This window comes from Sus scrofa, chromosome 3 (assembly GCF_054392235.1).
Source record: "Sus scrofa isolate SSC_HxYL_T2T_F1_AM1 chromosome 3, Sscrofa_HxYL_maternal_Yorkshire_Landrace_v2.0, whole genome shotgun sequence".
Classification (NCBI taxonomy): domain Eukaryota; kingdom Metazoa; phylum Chordata; class Mammalia; order Artiodactyla; family Suidae; genus Sus; species Sus scrofa.
The window spans coordinates 88,376,220-88,393,164 of NC_139385.1; the positions used below are offsets into that span (position 1 = coordinate 88,376,220).

At 40.4% G+C, this 16,945-nt stretch overlaps 1 protein-coding gene across 26 annotated transcripts in view; it reads right to left on the minus strand.

The window, feature by feature from the left end:
- The window catches only part of LOC110259998 (uncharacterized), a 494,473-nt gene that overhangs the window by 395,023 nt on the left and 82,505 nt on the right, over positions 1-16,945 (minus strand). The window contains exon 1 of one of the 26 annotated variants that reach the window (XR_014839724.1): positions 10,945-11,285. The exons of 24 other annotated variants lie outside the window; for them this stretch is intronic. The gene's annotated coding sequence lies outside the window, so the exon portion shown is untranslated. Of the gene's footprint in view, positions 1-10,944; positions 11,286-16,945 lie in introns of those variants that run through there. One more of the 26 variants, XR_014839726.1, reaches the window with a different exon arrangement.

The following is a 16,945-nucleotide window of genomic DNA, read 5'->3' on the forward strand; positions in this document are numbered from 1 at the left end:
TATGTTAGATATGTGTCAAATTCCCAATATTTATGATTTGTGTTTGTGCCCAATTTAAGAGACACTTCTAAACCTCAAAGCCAAAGATGTTATCAACTATTTTCTTTTAAAATCTTTCTGAATTTTTTGGGTTTTTTTTTTTTTTTGGTACATAGAATAATAAAGCACTTGCCCTAGCCATTACTGAGTATTTTTCCCCAATGATTTGAAATATGACTTCTATAAAATGTCAAGTAGCTATATATGCATCAAACTGTACTGAATTTGTTTGTCCCCATGCCAATACCATACTATCTTATTACTATAGCTCACAATAATTCTTGACATTTGATAGGCCTTGTCTCCCTATTTTATTCTTTTTAAATAATCTTTGACAGATGTAGGATCACATTGTCAAGTTCCATCAAAATCCTGACAGACTTTTTATTATAATAGCTTTGGATTTATAGATTCAGAATAAATTAAGATCTTTATGATATTAAGCCTTCCCACCCTGGAACACAGTATAATTCTACATTTACTCAAATCTTTTATATCCTTAAATAACGTTTGGTAAAATTCTCCATGAAAGTCATTTTTTATTACTATTTATTTATATTTATTCCTAACTCATTGATGCTGCTTTTGTAACTAAGAGCTTTTTCCTATTATACTTTGCAACTGGTACTACTGCTTGTTGATCTCTACCATAGATGGCCTTTTCTGACCGTGTGACTTCTGCTCTTTACTCTAGAACATCTTTTCCATACTTTTTCTAAGTTTACAGCACTTACTGCTTCTACAATACTTTTAAAAGAAACCATAGTATCTTAGCTCTGTGAAAGCTCAGAAAAGGATGGAATTTAGGAACACTTTTGATTTTGTTTATTGATTTGTAAATCAACAACTTCAAATCTCTTATTTCTAAAAACTGTCAGCATATAGTCTTGAACTTTCCTTTTTTTTTTTTTTTTTTGTATTTTGTCTTTTTATGGCTGCACCCATGGCATATGGAGGTTCCCAGCCTAGGGGTCAAACTGGAGCTGGAGCTGCCAGCCTACAACACAGCCACAGCAACACAGGATCCAAGCCATGTCTGTGACCTACACCACAGCTCACGGCAACACTGGATCTTTAACCCACTGAGCGAGGCCAGGGATTGAACCTACATCCTCATGGATGCTAGCTGGGTTCATTAACCACTGAGCCACGATGGGAACTCCTTGAATTTTCAATGTAGGCAATAGCGCTGCCTAGAAATAACATAGCTTTATTTCCTCTTTTCAGTTCTTATTTCCTATTTTCTTTTTCTTGTTTTATTGCATTGGTTATGACTTCAGCACAATGTTAACAGAACCCAGAAAGTGGATATCACTGTCTTGTTCCTAACTTTGATGGAGACATTTCTAAAGTTTTACCATTAGATATTAAGTTCACTGTGAGTTTTTAAAGACAGCATCTACGAGGTTAAGTAGGATCCCCTTTTTCCCTAATTTTCTTAAAATTCTAATCATAAATAAGTATTGAATTAACTGAATAATTTTGTACCTATAGAACAGACCAGTTATTAAGGAGTTTAACTGCTGCTATACTTACTGTATTTACATAATTTCTTATTTAACTGGAGATCAGAGAACATGATCTACATATTAATTTCTTGAAATTTGTTTAGAGTTTCCTTAGAAATCTAGAACATAGCCAATTTTTGTACATGCTTGATGTATACCTGAAAATAATGCATACTCTCAGTTGGGCATAAATTTGTTCTTCAGACTTTCTATATTCATGCTAATTTTGGATACTCAGACAAATGTATGATAAAATACATAGACGTCTCTTACAAAAATGGCAGATTTATCAATTTTCTCTCATTTTTCTGTCATCTGTTTCTTCATATATTCTGAGACTATACTGTTAGATAATACAAAGTCATAATTATTACAACTTCTTGGTGGATAGTTCCTTTTATTACTATGCAGTGTTCATGATTACACCTATTTGTGCTTCTCTCTTACATTCTACTTTGTTATTATTATTTCTAGCAAGATTTCTTTTGCTTAGTATTTGCCTATGTACTTTCTCCCATCTCTGTTTGCAACATTTCTGTATGGCTTTATTTTAGGTTTCTTAAAACTGAATGAGTTTTGTTTTCACTTGGATTTGATTCCAAGCACATGCATAACTATAAAATTTTCTAACAAATTTCTATCTCCTTCCCAAACACATAGGCTTTAGCTTGCTGAACTACCTATTGAAACAATCCCTATAATTATTGTCAAACGTTCTACTTTGACCAGTATAAAACATACACACAAAAAAAAAATCAAGGTTTTTAGTCAATAGTTAAATAAATTTACCAATATATTTTATCAATTTTTATATTAATCAGTGTTTTTTCTATCCTACGTCTTTCCTCTGGTGCACTTTTTGTCTTGCTAAAAAAGCACAACCGGGAGTTCCCATCATGGCTCAGCAGTTAACAAACCCGACTAGCATCTATGAGAACGTGGGTTTGATCCCTGGCCTTGCTCCGTTGGTTAAGGATCTGGCATGGCCGTGAGCTGTGGTGTAGGTCACAGACGCACATTTCTATGGATGTGATGCAGGCCGGTAGCTACAGCTCCGATTCAATCCCTAGCCTGGGAACCTCCATATGCCGCGGATGCAGCCCTAAAGAGGCAAAAAGGGAAATAAATAAATAAATAGCCACAACCTTTAAAAGTTCTATGAGTATCAAATTTTCTCAGCCTTGGTATGTCTGAAAATGTCCTTGTTTTATTTTCACTTTGAATGATATTTTATCTTATGTAAATTATAGATGGACAGATACTTTCCCTGGGCACTTTGAATATAAGTGTCCTCTGGCACCTAATTTTCCTGATAAGAAATGCTCCTTTAGTCTAATTATCCTTCCTTCAAATTTAATATTTCTTCTCCTCCTTTAGTTTCTAAAAATTCTCTTTAAATCCTTGATGTTCTACAGACCAAAAAGGATGTACCTAGATGTACATTTATATTTATTTATGTAGTTCTGCTCTTAGAGAATATTTTTATCTGAGTTCTCATCTTTACTCAATACTGAACATGATCAGCTATGATCTTTTGAAATATTGCTTGTCCACCTTTCCTTCCCCTTCTTCTAAAAATCTGATTAGCCATGTGTTACGCTTCTCAATCCATCCTTCAGGTCTCTTCTCTGCTTTGTTGTAATATTCTTAATTTTTTATTTCTCTTTCCTACATTCTGGGTGACCACCTTCGCATTGAATTCCAATATGATAATTCTCCCATCATCTGTCTTATCTAGAGTATATTTTACCTACTGAATGTCTTATTCTGATGATAATAGTGTTACTTCTAATTATGGAATTGATTCTTTTTCACATTTAGCCTTTCTTGTTTTGTTTCTGCCTATTCTTAGGTAATACCTTATTCTTCTATGGCTATTATTTCATCCCTAATTAGCATAAGCTCTCTAAAATCATTTATTTAAAGAGTTATTCTGGCTATAACATAAAATTAATTGTATTCAAATAAATTAGCTTTCTGGTTGTTGATTTATTGGCTCTCTTCCTTAACCTCTGGTTTCTTTTTTTTTTCTTTTTTCATGATTATCAGCATCTGTTTAATCTGATCATATACAAAAAAAAAAAAAACTGATGATCTATTTATTTCCCAGCATAGCTTTTAGCACCAGTGTTTGGTTCTTGCATAGTCCATAGTCATAACTAAATCTGACTTCAGCAATGACATGCATCTTTCTAAGTCAGACACCATTAATGATACTGATTTGGGAAGAAGCATTCTTTTGGGATCCTGTCCACATGATCTTGGGTAACTTACTTCTTTTATTGATGCTGAATCCTTATTTATAAAATGTGGATCTTGAAATATATGAATTTTCTAGCTATATTATTTGGGATACCATTATTAATTTACATAATGAGAAATATCACATACCTTTGTGATTTGTAGAAAGTGATTCACTGGTTTAGAATCTAGTATAACACTTTCATTTTTAATAAATCATTAAATTTAATTGAGCATCTTCTAGGTATCTTAACCTTTAGTTTCTTGGTATGACTTGAAACTTAGCTTTTGAAGTTTTTAAGTGAGATTTTCATAATTGCCTGGTCTGTACTCCCCTGCTATGAGTTCAGCCCTCTCTCTGTTATCTGCATCTAGTTTCCTGTAGCCACAGTTCAGAACCAGGTTTGACAAAAGACATCAAAGACAAAAATAACAGCCAAAGGAGTTTGATTTAGTTCTATCCCAAGATTCTAAGTTCCCTACCTTTCCTAGGTTTGTTAGATTCTTTTAAGCTGCTCTCCTGGCAACAGCTGGCAGCATTTCTTTTTAGCCTTCTTTCATAAGTGGGTGTTTGAATAGAGGCACCTACCCCCTTGCCTTTGGCTCCACAGTAAGTCTGGATCCAATCCCTCATTCTTCCACTGAGCACCCCTGATTGGAGTCAAATTCCCAGCCACCACTACTTGATTCTCAGCCTAGGGTCCAAGAGGCAGGGGTGTCATTCAACCCTACATACCACTTTAGACAGCTGTTCTATCTCCAATCCACAGACTGTCTTGTTTTCAGATTAGTTATGTCTTTTTAGTTTTGTCTCTTAAAGTTTACGTATAATGGTTATGTGTATATACATCACTGTTAAGAGGATGAGACAAAGCATAAACTTACTCTGCCATCCTGGCCTGTGGTCCCTGTTTCATGTTTATAACCCACTATGAAGCATACAACATGAGGGCAGGGCCCTGAGCAGGCTGATTCACTACTGTATCCCTCAAAGTATGTGTCGATAAAGACATGTTGAATAAATAAATGAACAGAATCATTTTCCTAGAAAGATAGCAAGGCCTTGTTTTCTCAGTAGACTACAAACTCTTAAGGGCAGAACCCCTGTCTAATCTTATCATATTGCCTAGTTTAGTGCCCTTCATATGCTAAAAGGTTCATATCTGAAAGAGCCAATGCATTTCACCTGTTGATTTTCCATATGGCCAAAAAGAGTGATATCCAGGTACACAGAGTGTTGCTTTACCATCTTCTGAGTTGTTTTATAAGATGATGCCCTTCATTCTAAACTATATTTTTAAAAAAACTAATGCTTTTTTTTTTTTTTTTTGTCTTTTTTGCCAATTCTTGGGCCACTCCCACGGCATATGGAGGTTCCCAGGCTAGGGGTCCAATCGGAGCTGTAGCCGCCAACCTACACCAGAGCCACAGCAATACCAGATTGGAGCCACATCTGCAAGCTACACCACAGCTCACAGCAATGCCAGATCCTTAACCCACTGAGCAAGGCCAGGGATCGAACCCGCAACCTCATGGTTCTTAGATCTGTTAACCACTGAGCCACGACGGGAACTCCAAACTAATGCTTCTTAATGAAAAAAAAGAAAAAAATGTTTCATCCAAGAGGAGAGAGGGTCATGAGAAAGTGGGATACAGTCACTAGAATCATATAAAAATGGGACATGTCAAACTTTTAATTAATCAAGAAATCAAATGAAAAACCTTTTCCTGCTATCTTACAACAATACCAGGGACCAAATATTCAGCAGAGAGAATGCTAAGTGAACACAATTCCTCTAGCTGAAATAACATTTTTCATACTGCAGACCAAAGGACAAGAGGACAAAAGAAAATGTCCTTGTTGATTAATTGCCTTTGGAACCAGGCCCAGCACAAGGAAAGAATACAGGGTAGTGATAAAGCCACAGGCCTACTCTTCGTCCCCTCTGCCCACCCAGGAAATGGTTCTCTGGTTTTCTGAGAGACAAATGCACTTAGGAGCTTTAAGCCATGGTATCCATAAAGAAGAGACATTTCCATATATTTTCAAAATGAATTCACACCCTCCTAATTGACAATCTCTTCACTTCTATACATACTGAGTGCGTACTGTATGTCAGGCATTCTGATAGTTCCAGAAGGATCAGAGAACAATCCAGTGAGGGAAGACGCTATACTCAAACAAGCCCCTCCACTTAGGGGTAAGCACTGCAGGTTACAGAGGAGCACATCCAGGGGCAGAAGGGATGCCCAGGACTTTAGGATGAGGCTAGAAATTCAAAGGCCTTTAGGATGGTAGGATTCCTGTGAGAGACACTTAGCATGTCTAGACCTTGGTTTCCTTATCTGTTGTGTAGGGATTTGGGGCTAATAATTTTATTAAGGTTCTTTCCAGTTGAAACATGAACTGGTTCTTTTCTGTACTCTCTGTAACAACTGATACCCCTCAGTGGAGAATCTGTACTTAGTAAACAACCTCCACTGTCTAGAAACTCCTTTAGAACCGAATGAGAAACTTCAGAGACATCCACTTCCAAACAGAAACCTCTCTCCTGCTTTAAAAGGTCTCCTTCCCAGAGAGAAAAGCAGGATTATCCAGAGCTCCCAGGAGGACTGAAAATGGGATCCCAGGGGGCCAACGACGGAAAGTAAGACAGCCCAGTGCAGCACAGAAGCACACTATCAAACATGAAGGTTGAACCCTTGCTTCTAATCCCTGGCTCTAATATGGCTGAATGGAAGGTACCATTTGAAGAAAAATGGCATTCAAGATTGACAACTGATTAATATACAAGCTTGATTATATGCAAATCATCACTTTCTGTTGACTTAATTGTGATCTGATGTAACATGTATAATTAACACACATATTTTAAATAAATGTATATTTAATTGATATGCATATTTATAAAATGAATATTTACATTTATATGTTGTCTTTTTTTTTAATTGAGAGTGAATTTCTTTCCTACAGAAGTGAGATGTTCGGGGGCCCCTTCATGAACTAAGACAGAAAACAAGAAACAAAAGAATGAGACGCTGACTTCAATATGTGTAGTAGAGAAAGGAATGCACTAGCAGTCAGAAAGCCTGATTCTAGACCTGGCCCTGCCCCATGCTGTGTGACTTTCATCTCTGGGCCTCAAGCTTCTATATCTGTGAGAAGAAAGGTTGGAGAGACAACTTCTGTCTGTCCAGGTCTACGAGTCTGCTATAAACTCAGAGAACCGTTCTACCCCTCAATTCAGTCGTCAAAATGACTGGCCTCCCAACCACTCTCTGATGGAAATTAATGTGCCTAAATACTGTACTCAGAAGATTCCAGAAGTATTCTGAAGCCTGAGCCTGAGGTCCCCCATCCAACCCCACTACACTTAGAGAGCAGAAGTCCTGAGAAGTGACCACATATCCACACACACAGACACACACACCTGTGGAACAAGAAGGGCATGGAGAGTTCCTCCACAGAGGGTAGGACCCTCAGGGAATGGGACCCACACCTGCTCTATTTCTGAAGGGAGACAAAAGGAAGAATTAGTTAAAATGCAAGTATTACTGAGAGATAGTATCTAAACAGATGGGGGTACTGATGAGTGTCTCTATAAAGAACAGCTTAAAAAAAAAAAAAATACAAGGGCAGAATTCCCATTGTGGCGCAGTGGTTAACAAATCCGACTAGGAACCATGAGGTTGCAGGTTCGATCCCTGGCCTTGCTCAGTGGGTTAAGGATTTGGCACTGCCGTGAGCTGTGGTGTAGGTCACAGACGCAGCTGGGATCCCACGCTGCTGTGGCTCTGGTGTAGGCCGGCGGCTACAGCTCTGATTGGACCCCTAGTCTGGGAACCTCCATATGCCTCGGGAGTGGCCCTAGAAAAGGCAAAAAGATCAAAAAAAAAAAAAAAACAAGGGCATGGAGTTCGCATTGTGGCTCAGTAGTATGAACCTGACTAGTGTCCATGAGGACACAGGTTTGATCCCTGGCCACTCTCAGTGGGTTAAGGATCTGGCATTGCCGTGAGTATGCTGTAGATCCCAGATATAGCTTGGATCTGGTGTCACTGTGGCTGTGGCTTAGACCACGGCCTAAGGAATTTAGGCTTAGGGAACTTCCATATGCCACAGATGTGGCCCTAAAAAGACAAAAAATAAAAATACAAGAGCAAAAGCATAATAACCTCCATGCCCTTTGGCAGACAAAACTACACAGAAAAAAAATGAACTCCACTTTCATGATGAGAAGTCTTTCTCAGTCATTCACAAATAAAGTGCCTTGTCATAAAATATTCTACAGGCCAGCTTATTAAGATTGTATTCCCCAAAAAGCTCTCAGTATTCTATGGTTCTAGATGTTTCTTGGCAGCACTGTGGAGTGAAAAAAGCACAAAGAACTGGTATCTTCCTTCCTTCAACTACTTTGTTTTTTTGGAAAATGTAACTTAACCCTCATCACAGAAATGAATCCAAAAACGGTCCCAGATTCAATGCTAGAATTCCAAACATGAATAAAACATGACATCCAAGGAGATTACAATGCAATGAAGGAGACAGTGGTATACCATACGCAACTAGCTACAACACAAAGAGAAACAGCTACCTTAGCAGTATAAATAGTGTTTAGGGAGAGAGAGGAAGAAACAAGTTTACTTCCCCCTGGGGGGCGGGGGGGGGGGGGGGAAATAGGGGCTGTTTTAAAAGTTGAGTCTTTTAAGAATGAGTAACTTGTCAAAGAAGCTAGGGGGAAATATGTCAATATGGTAGGCGTAGTAGTTATTTTTGTATGTCTTCTAGACCTTACTATTCTGCCCCTGATGCTTCCACAACTGACAGGGCAGCTAGCAATTTCCCCACGCTCCTGCGAATATCTAGAAAATGGACTGTGCTGGGGCCTAGTCTAGAGCAGCCTCTCTCTGCAGACCACACTGTAACCTAAAGAGATCTCACTGCAGACCCAGCCCTTTTCCTTGCTTGCTGCAATGCATCAGACTCACTAGTTACACAGACTTTTTTCCATGACAAATGACCTATACACTATGAAATTTGCACTTTAGCCACGAAGCCAGGCAACCCTTAGGCCACTGTCCAAGTTGTAGAAAAGAAGCCAACAAACCAAAAGAAACTTAATAATAAATTTTATTGATCAGTTGAAACCTATGTTACTAACTGGCACGGCCTCCAGAAAAGTACCCTCACCCAAGCTCATATACACACACACACAAGCATACACATAACGTTTTACTGTATGTTTCCACACATGCATTTCATCTGGGTAACAGTGCCTTTTGTTGGGGGAGAAAGAGACTTTAAAAGATGGACTCCTATTGTTCCACCAAACAACTTAAAAGTGATCGGAGCCTCAGAGGAGAGAAAAACAAAGCCAGCTCTCTGAGGCTTTCTGTCTACCCCTTCAGAAAATCATTGGCGTCCCAGGCAATACTTAGAAAAGTATTAAAATTTGAGCAACAGTGGTTTACTTGTTTATATGCATCCCCATAGAATCCCCCACCACATCTACAGAAGCTTCAAAGGCTCCACAATGAGACCCGTCAGGATGTGGGGAGAGGGAGAGAGAAAGACACTCTCGAGCGTTTGGAGACCCAGCCTGGGCATGCAGGCTCTCAGGCATCTGGTTATCCCTGCCTGACACCGCGCCTGCGATTTCAGACTGTTTAATTAATTCTGATAATACCACATCGCAGGTGCTGCAGGAAGTATGTTAATTTAAGATCACATCTTACCAATTCCCACAGGTTCCATTCGAACCTAATAAATGAAATAATCTCCACCATGAGCGCCTTGCTTACCTAATTAGGCGTAGGGCAACGAAGCAGTCACACTTCGGCTACATCAGCGCCACTGGTCACCTTCAAAAGCATAACTGTGACCTGTCTAAGGGCTCCTTCCATCAGACACAGATCAAAGAAAAGCAAATAAGGGACCACATCACCCATTCTCTACCTGCAACCCTGTTTTTTGTTGTTTTTCTCAAACTTAATTTCTTTTCCTGTCTTTTTAAAAATTTCTATAGTGCTGGATCTTATTAAATCTCACCATGTTTTAACTAAACTTCAGATCTAATTTCATATTAATTCAGTTAGCAAATACCATAAAGGTCAGATTATTTTTAACCAATGGATAACTTCTAACTAGTGTGTGCTTTCCTCATTGATGAAGCATTAAAGAGAACTGTATCTGAACCAGTAATAACATAAATGCCATTATGCTTCCCCTCATCTCTCTTCTCCACATGCCCACCCATTAGAAACCAGCCTTCTGTTGTGGGGTACAAAGCAGCCAGGAATGCCCTCACCCCCAGGCCCCACATGTCACACCGCTGTCTTCCTTCACATCCATGCACACGCATTACCCACCATCAAGGCCTTTCCTGACCAGCCAAGCAAAAGAGCAAACCCACCCCTAAAAGCTGCATCCTGGCCTCACTACACAAAAATGTTCACTTGGCTACTGCAGTACCTAGCTCACCTGAAGAGTAGAAACCGACCCTTATTAACCCTGCTCATAAGATTCACCTGGGGAACTTAGCAGGCAATGCCCAGCTCCCATCCTCCCAACTAAGATTCTATTTCACGTGGTCCGGTGTGAGCTCCAGACATCAGTATGTGTGAAAAATCTCCCCCAGACCAGAGTGGAGAACCTTTGATGCCCAGAGTTAAATGGACTTAGGCCTGAAGAGTCACTTAATGGGGATGGTCTATTTTGAGTACCTACATGATCAAGCAGACTATTTTCCTAATCCTCAGGGGATTGAAGCAAAGGTTATTTCTGCTTCACTTTGTTCTACATAGATCCCAGTATCAGAGCCCCCAGGTGAAAAGAATTTACCTTAATGCCTAGGTCCCAGCCAGAGAACACCTAAGTGACATCAGGCCAATGGGTATTTTCCTTTGCCCCAATGTCAAAACTCACTCAGATTGAATAAACTGAGACAAGCGATCAAAGCATGGCCTAAAAAAAAAAAAAAAAAAAGCATGGCCTCTGCCCCTCAGAGGCCTTGTTGTGAAGGTAAAACACAGAAAAGGAAAAGTCATGCTAAAGACTTCCCGGGTGACTGCAGGTTTTTGAAGTGCCCTTTCTCTCACTGCTCTCCCCTTGCCTTGGCCCAAACTCTGATCCTCCTTGCTTGTCCCCGCAGCATACCTGAGGAGGATCCGACAGAGAAAGACAGCCCGACTAGAGGCAGGACCCATGCACTGGTTTCCCCAGGGAGAAGGCTGTCAGAGGGTGGCACTCAGCAGTAAGCTCTCTAGAGAGCCACGTGCTCCTGCAGGGTACTGGACTGGGTCCAGCGTGGCCCCCTTTCCACAGTTGACAGGAGCACTGCCCAGGACTGGCTCAGCTCTCAAGTTTCTAGAATCAGTTGGCCTTTCCCATTTTCCATTTTTCTGAGCTTGGCTTTGAACAAAAGTTGAGCAAATCTCCAAACCTCAGAGGGGAAACCCAGAAAACACTGCCAGGTTTTTCTAACCCCTGCTTGAAATAATCAAACCCCCAGCGTATGCCCGAACTCAGCCAACGCTGGCTCAGCCGCCAGCCTCAGCCTCGCTAAAAAATTCATAAACCGCAGAACAGCTGGGCCACAGTCTGCTTTCAGAGCAAAGCATCCTCTACCAGGTTTTCATCTAGGCACTACTGAAGAACTAAGTATTTATTCCTGACAAAGACTTGAAAGGGGAAATCTTACTGGCTGTCTGCTCAGAGTCACATGAGGACAGGTTTGATGGGAATCCCATGCATATTCCAACTAGATAAAAGATATTATTCATTCCTAAAATGTCTTCAGAGACTCCATTAATGGAGAAATTCCAAGTGACAGAAATAACCAAAAAAATTCCCCTAATATCAACATACAACTGCTTCAGGATGGATCAGGGAAAGGAATGCTTAATATTTAGGCCTTCCCTAAAATGTTTCTTTCTTTTTCATCACAAAAGATAAGAACTGGCTGGGGGAAGTGACAGGGGGAGAGGTGCCCCCTGGAAAACATATGGGACCAGTTAAACACGCCTTTTCCCCAAGAAGAGAGATTTCATTAGGAAGTTGCAATATTTTGACAATTTCTATGGAGACTTGTCCTCCCGTGAATTTCCTCAGTCGTGACAGACTGTGGTAAATGGAAACGCTATCCTGTTATTATGCCATCAGTATTCTATGCATGGGTAATATGCACCTTAAATAGGCATTCTGAACATTTTTTTAACTTTATCCTTTCTCCAAAGACCACGTTAAAGACTATGGAGAAACCAAACCCTTGAAACCTCGTGCCCAATCCAATGGGGAGCCCAAGTCAAGATTCTCTGATTCAGGGAAAGCATGTTTTTCTGATATGAGTCATATATTTTTTAATTTTTTATAATGAAAGGGAATTTTCTTGCATTCACACCTATCACAACTCTGTGAACTAGCACATCTATATATTTACAGTACAATAATTACTGCTCAGAATGGTGCTCTTTAAGTCCTTCAAGGTTCTTCATAGTCTTAACAATGAGATAATGTTTTGTGTTTCTGTGTTCTCAAGTCTCTGAAAATAAATTATCTAACAATATAAAAGTTAACTGCCTTTAATTTCATTTTCCTTATATGCTAAATAATGTCTCCAACTCAACAAACATTGTATGGATGGATGAATGGGTGGGTGGAAGGAAGGAAAAGAGGGAAAAAGAGAGGGAATTTTCTACAACCAAGAAACACACTTCTTGCCTTAGATAAACTGGCTCGTGGGAAAGGTGGTTAATTGATAGGTCAGAAGTGTCATATTCCATCTTCATATTTTTAGTAACCCACATAAATTTACTGTTTATTTTCACAATCTACAGAGCAGCCCTAATAGAAATAAAAGGTGACTGGAGCAAGGGCACAAGATTTAAATTAGACTAGCCCCAGAGTGAACACCATAGATAATGTTTTGCACTTGTATCAGACTTTAGTGTTTGATTCAAAACACCTTCACAAACACTCCTCTGGATCCTCACCACAATCCTGTGAGACAGATGTGGCAGGTAAATCACTGCCACATTCAGATGAGGCAGCAGAGGCTGAGCAGTTAAATGCCTCACCAAGCCACATGGCTGGTTTGATGGGATCAGAATTAGATAAAAGAATCATTTCAGTCCAACAGTCTTCTCCATAGTAAGAAAGTTCTCATGTTAATTAGAGAGTATGTCTTCCGGCCAGGAATAAAAATAGTGGCTTTGAGCACCAGCTAAGAAATCTACAGAATCCAAGGCACACATAAAGTCAACCAATTTTCCATAATTAGGGTAACAGCATTTCCTTGCTTATTTCTTCCTCAACCCATTCTTCTAGCTCTTTCCCTTCTATTTCCCTCCTCCTCTGTCTTTCAATCATCTTCCTAAATTCTTCTACATGGTATTGTCAATTACTCTAGTCCAGTCCCTTCTTCCTCCTCCAAGATCTTACAGTTTGTACCTCTCCTGGCATTGGTCACACATAATCTGGTCACATCTCTCATCTAGCTGCCCTGAATTTTACTGTATACCTTGAATTCTCATTAGCATAATCATAGGTATGCCCACAAATAGACGACACTTCATCCAGCAGAGGAAGGACTTGGAGTGGACAGCTGTTGTTTCCAGCACACAAGTGATTACTTCCACCCTGACTAGCACCCAAGCCCCCTTGTCCTGGTAACTGCAACATTTAAGAATCACCCCTCTTCACTCTCAGTCCCTGTAGCTTGGGAGTAGCCAAAGCCTTTGTCCTGCCTCAGGGATGCACACACAACCCCACCAACCTATGAGGCTTGATTCTGATATTTGTGATAGCAGTGGAAAGTAGAAGCTCAACTTCTGCCAACAGGAAAGATGATGTAAGAGGTGCTGGGAGCCCCATGTGGAGTTTGACTCTGAATCCAGCCTGGAGAAAGCAGATCCAAGGGGTGAGCAATTCCAGATCCTGTTGAGAATATCTGAAGTACTGGGTCCAGCTAGACCTAACCCCTGGACTTTTAGGAACTATATGTTTCCTTTAAGTCAGCTGGAACTGAGTTAAAGGAAACCTGGGTTAGGGTTCCCTCATCTCTTTATGGGAGAATCTTTGGAGGGCAATCTGCTTAGGAAAGAGACTATGGAACTTTCTGGGAACTGAGTATACACAGCAATCTTGCTTATTAAAGCTCAATAAAAATAGCAAGATTTTCAAGATGGTTTTGTAAAGTCACACTTTGCAAAAGACTGAGAAACATCCCACTGTCCACAGCAAAGGTAAAGAATATTATATAAAATTATGTTAATATGTTGCTCATGAAAATCATTTATTACTTTCCTTCATCCATTCTTAGATGCATATTATTCTCACATTGTAACATTCCTGAAATCAGAATGTGCTGTATAATCAATAGGATCATACAATCCCTGAACTTGAATTCTTCCAAAGAGGACCGCTATTTCTTTCTGCGAATCAGAGTTATCCAAGCCTGCCAGGAATTAATTTCTCTTAAGTATGTGGACCACACAACCAGTACACCTTAGGCTGTGTGAGCACCAGCGTGTAGTTCAAATTCTCAGAGAAATTTGGGTTTTCTTCCTTCTGCAGAGGCAAAGCTGAGACATGCAGGTTTCCCTGCTGGCCCTTCGGGCAAATCTCCCTTTCCCCTTCCACTAAGTGAGTCACTCATAGGGACCCTGCCTTTATGTAGGGGGTCTCCTATGAAACTTCCAACCTTGGATACTTTTTCTTTAGGCAAGTCGTTCATAAAATAATTGTGCTTTTTACAATAGGTGCTATCTTGACTTTCAGGATTATGGTTTTACTATTAATATTAGATTTGGGTTGGGGAAGCAATAGTGATTATGAAGTCCCTTGAATTACTTCCTTGATGCTTCCACTGAATGTCTTTCTCCCACTGGGAACCAGAATCTGGACTAAGAAAGGCTGTGTTATAAATATCTTCCTAAAACTCAGTGAGTCTAGAATAAGGCCAGGGATGTGGTAGTTGCTCAAAAAATAATCATTTGGTTTCTGAGTTAACAAAATTAATGACAGATTAAGATTTCATGAACGTAGATGCAACTGAAGAGGCAGAGCAAACTACACCAGGGCAGCTCTTGGGCTGAATGCCTTCTAAACATGAGCTCAAGGAGTTCCCGTCATGGCTCAGTGGTTAACAAATCTGACTAGCATCCATGAGGACGCAGGTTTGATCCCTGGCCTCGCTCAGTGGGTTAAGGATCTGGCGTTACCGTGAGCTGTGGTGTAGGTCGCAGACGCAGCTCGGATCCCGCATTGCTGTGGCTGTGGTGTAGACCAGCAGCTACAGCTCCAATTTGACCCCTACCCTGGGAATCTCCATATGCCACAAGTGCTAAAAAGAAAAAAATAAATAAACATGAGCTCAAGATGTGGTCCTACTACAAGGGGCCCTCCTTTCAGAAGAGCCCAGTTAAATATCTCTCCACATTATGTGGCACTGCTGGCAGCACGAGTACCCACGTGTCTGGAGGCACTTGATGTTGCGATTAAAATGGTTTTCTGCCGTTTCATTTGAACTTCCTGGATACTTGCGTAGTCTTCTAAGTGCCCACTCTGGTAACAGTGGTTTAAGTACCAAATGAGATTTCTTTTCATTCAATTGAGCTTCCAGAAATGCCACAAAATTACTCTCCAGCATTACAGAAAATGATTCCTGAGAAGGTTGAACAAGATGTAACCTTTCACCCTCTAACTCTATTACCACTGGGGTGAAACCTTTGTTAAACCCAGATTTATAACCCTTCTCGGTTCACATTGCCTAGTGGTTCTGCGAGCACGGAGCCTGCATTTGTTGCCAGAGAGAAAACATTTGCTCAGTGAATTCTCTTGGTCTTTATCTCCTTTCTCTTGAGGATTGTTAGAAAACACAGCATTGACTCCCGGTCTCTTTCTTTCTCTCTTTCCTTTCAGAGCCTCTTGCCGTATAACAAGATTGTTAAAGACAAATTGCTAACCATCCCTCTTACACACACACCTCATTAAATTGGTTGCACAATTTTCTTTCATTCTTTCTCCAGGGTTGCTGTAGGAATATAGTCATTTATATAATAACTGCCACTGTTGAGTGTAACTGCCGCGTTCAGGTGAGAGTATGTATACACTCTTTGTTTTGCAAAAGGCTTTCTTCCAGGTACAAGTAATTTAGTTCTGTTTCCTTAGATGAATGATTGGCATATTAGAAGACCTTAGGTCACCTGGGGTTCAGGTTGGTTTTTAATGACTTCTGTTGAAATTCCAGGAACTACATGAGACTTCTGAAGGGGCACATCTTACGGGTGATTTGTCCTCATCTTCACCACTATTGAAAAGCTCATAGAAAAGAACATGAGTGGGCCTCCCTTACCCCCTCAACTCACCCAACTGAGAATCCAAAAAAGAGAGAGCACATATGGTATACCAGACACTGCCCACAAGTCAGGCAGTCTTGAGAGAGACTTTCTTCTGCTGCCCTCCTGTTCCACGGCTTTTGAGCCTCAGTTTCCCCATGCATGAAATGAAAATAAAAATAATCTCCAAAATCTAATGAACAGGGATTCTAAAACCATTCCAAAAAATAATTGGTGTGGAAGTGTTTTGAAAAGCATCAAGCAGCATACATGTGGAAGGCATTATTAAAAACATGTTAATGGACTCCACACAATTAGGCAAATCGCATTGTCTATGTGACTTGAGGCTTATTCAGGGATAAGATACAAAAAGAAAAAGAAGGGAAGAAAGCCAATACCAATATGCTTGCTGAGACTCTCGGAGGCTCCAGAACCTAATTCCTAACATCATAGCTCATAACATTCAGTGCCTTCTGCAGAGCTCAGGACCAATATCAGGTCATCAGCTAAGCCACTTGCCAGGATGGTCATGGTACCAAAACCAGTAAATGTAGTTTCTAAGAGGGAATAATCTCAAAATCCAAACATAGTAAATGCAGGGACCCTGACTGGTGAACACCACAGTAAGAAAACAAGGAGAGGAGGCAAAGCTCTCTAGGCTCAGTCCAGTAACTCAGGCTCTGGGCCATCCCAGCCCTACCCATCAGCCAGCACGGAAGCCCTTCAGTCACCTTCTCAGCTCTGTCCTGTGCCTGAGCCAATATCCCTATGTCTAAGAGAAATCTGGGAGCCCTGCCTGACTAGTTGGTAAAGCTAGAGTT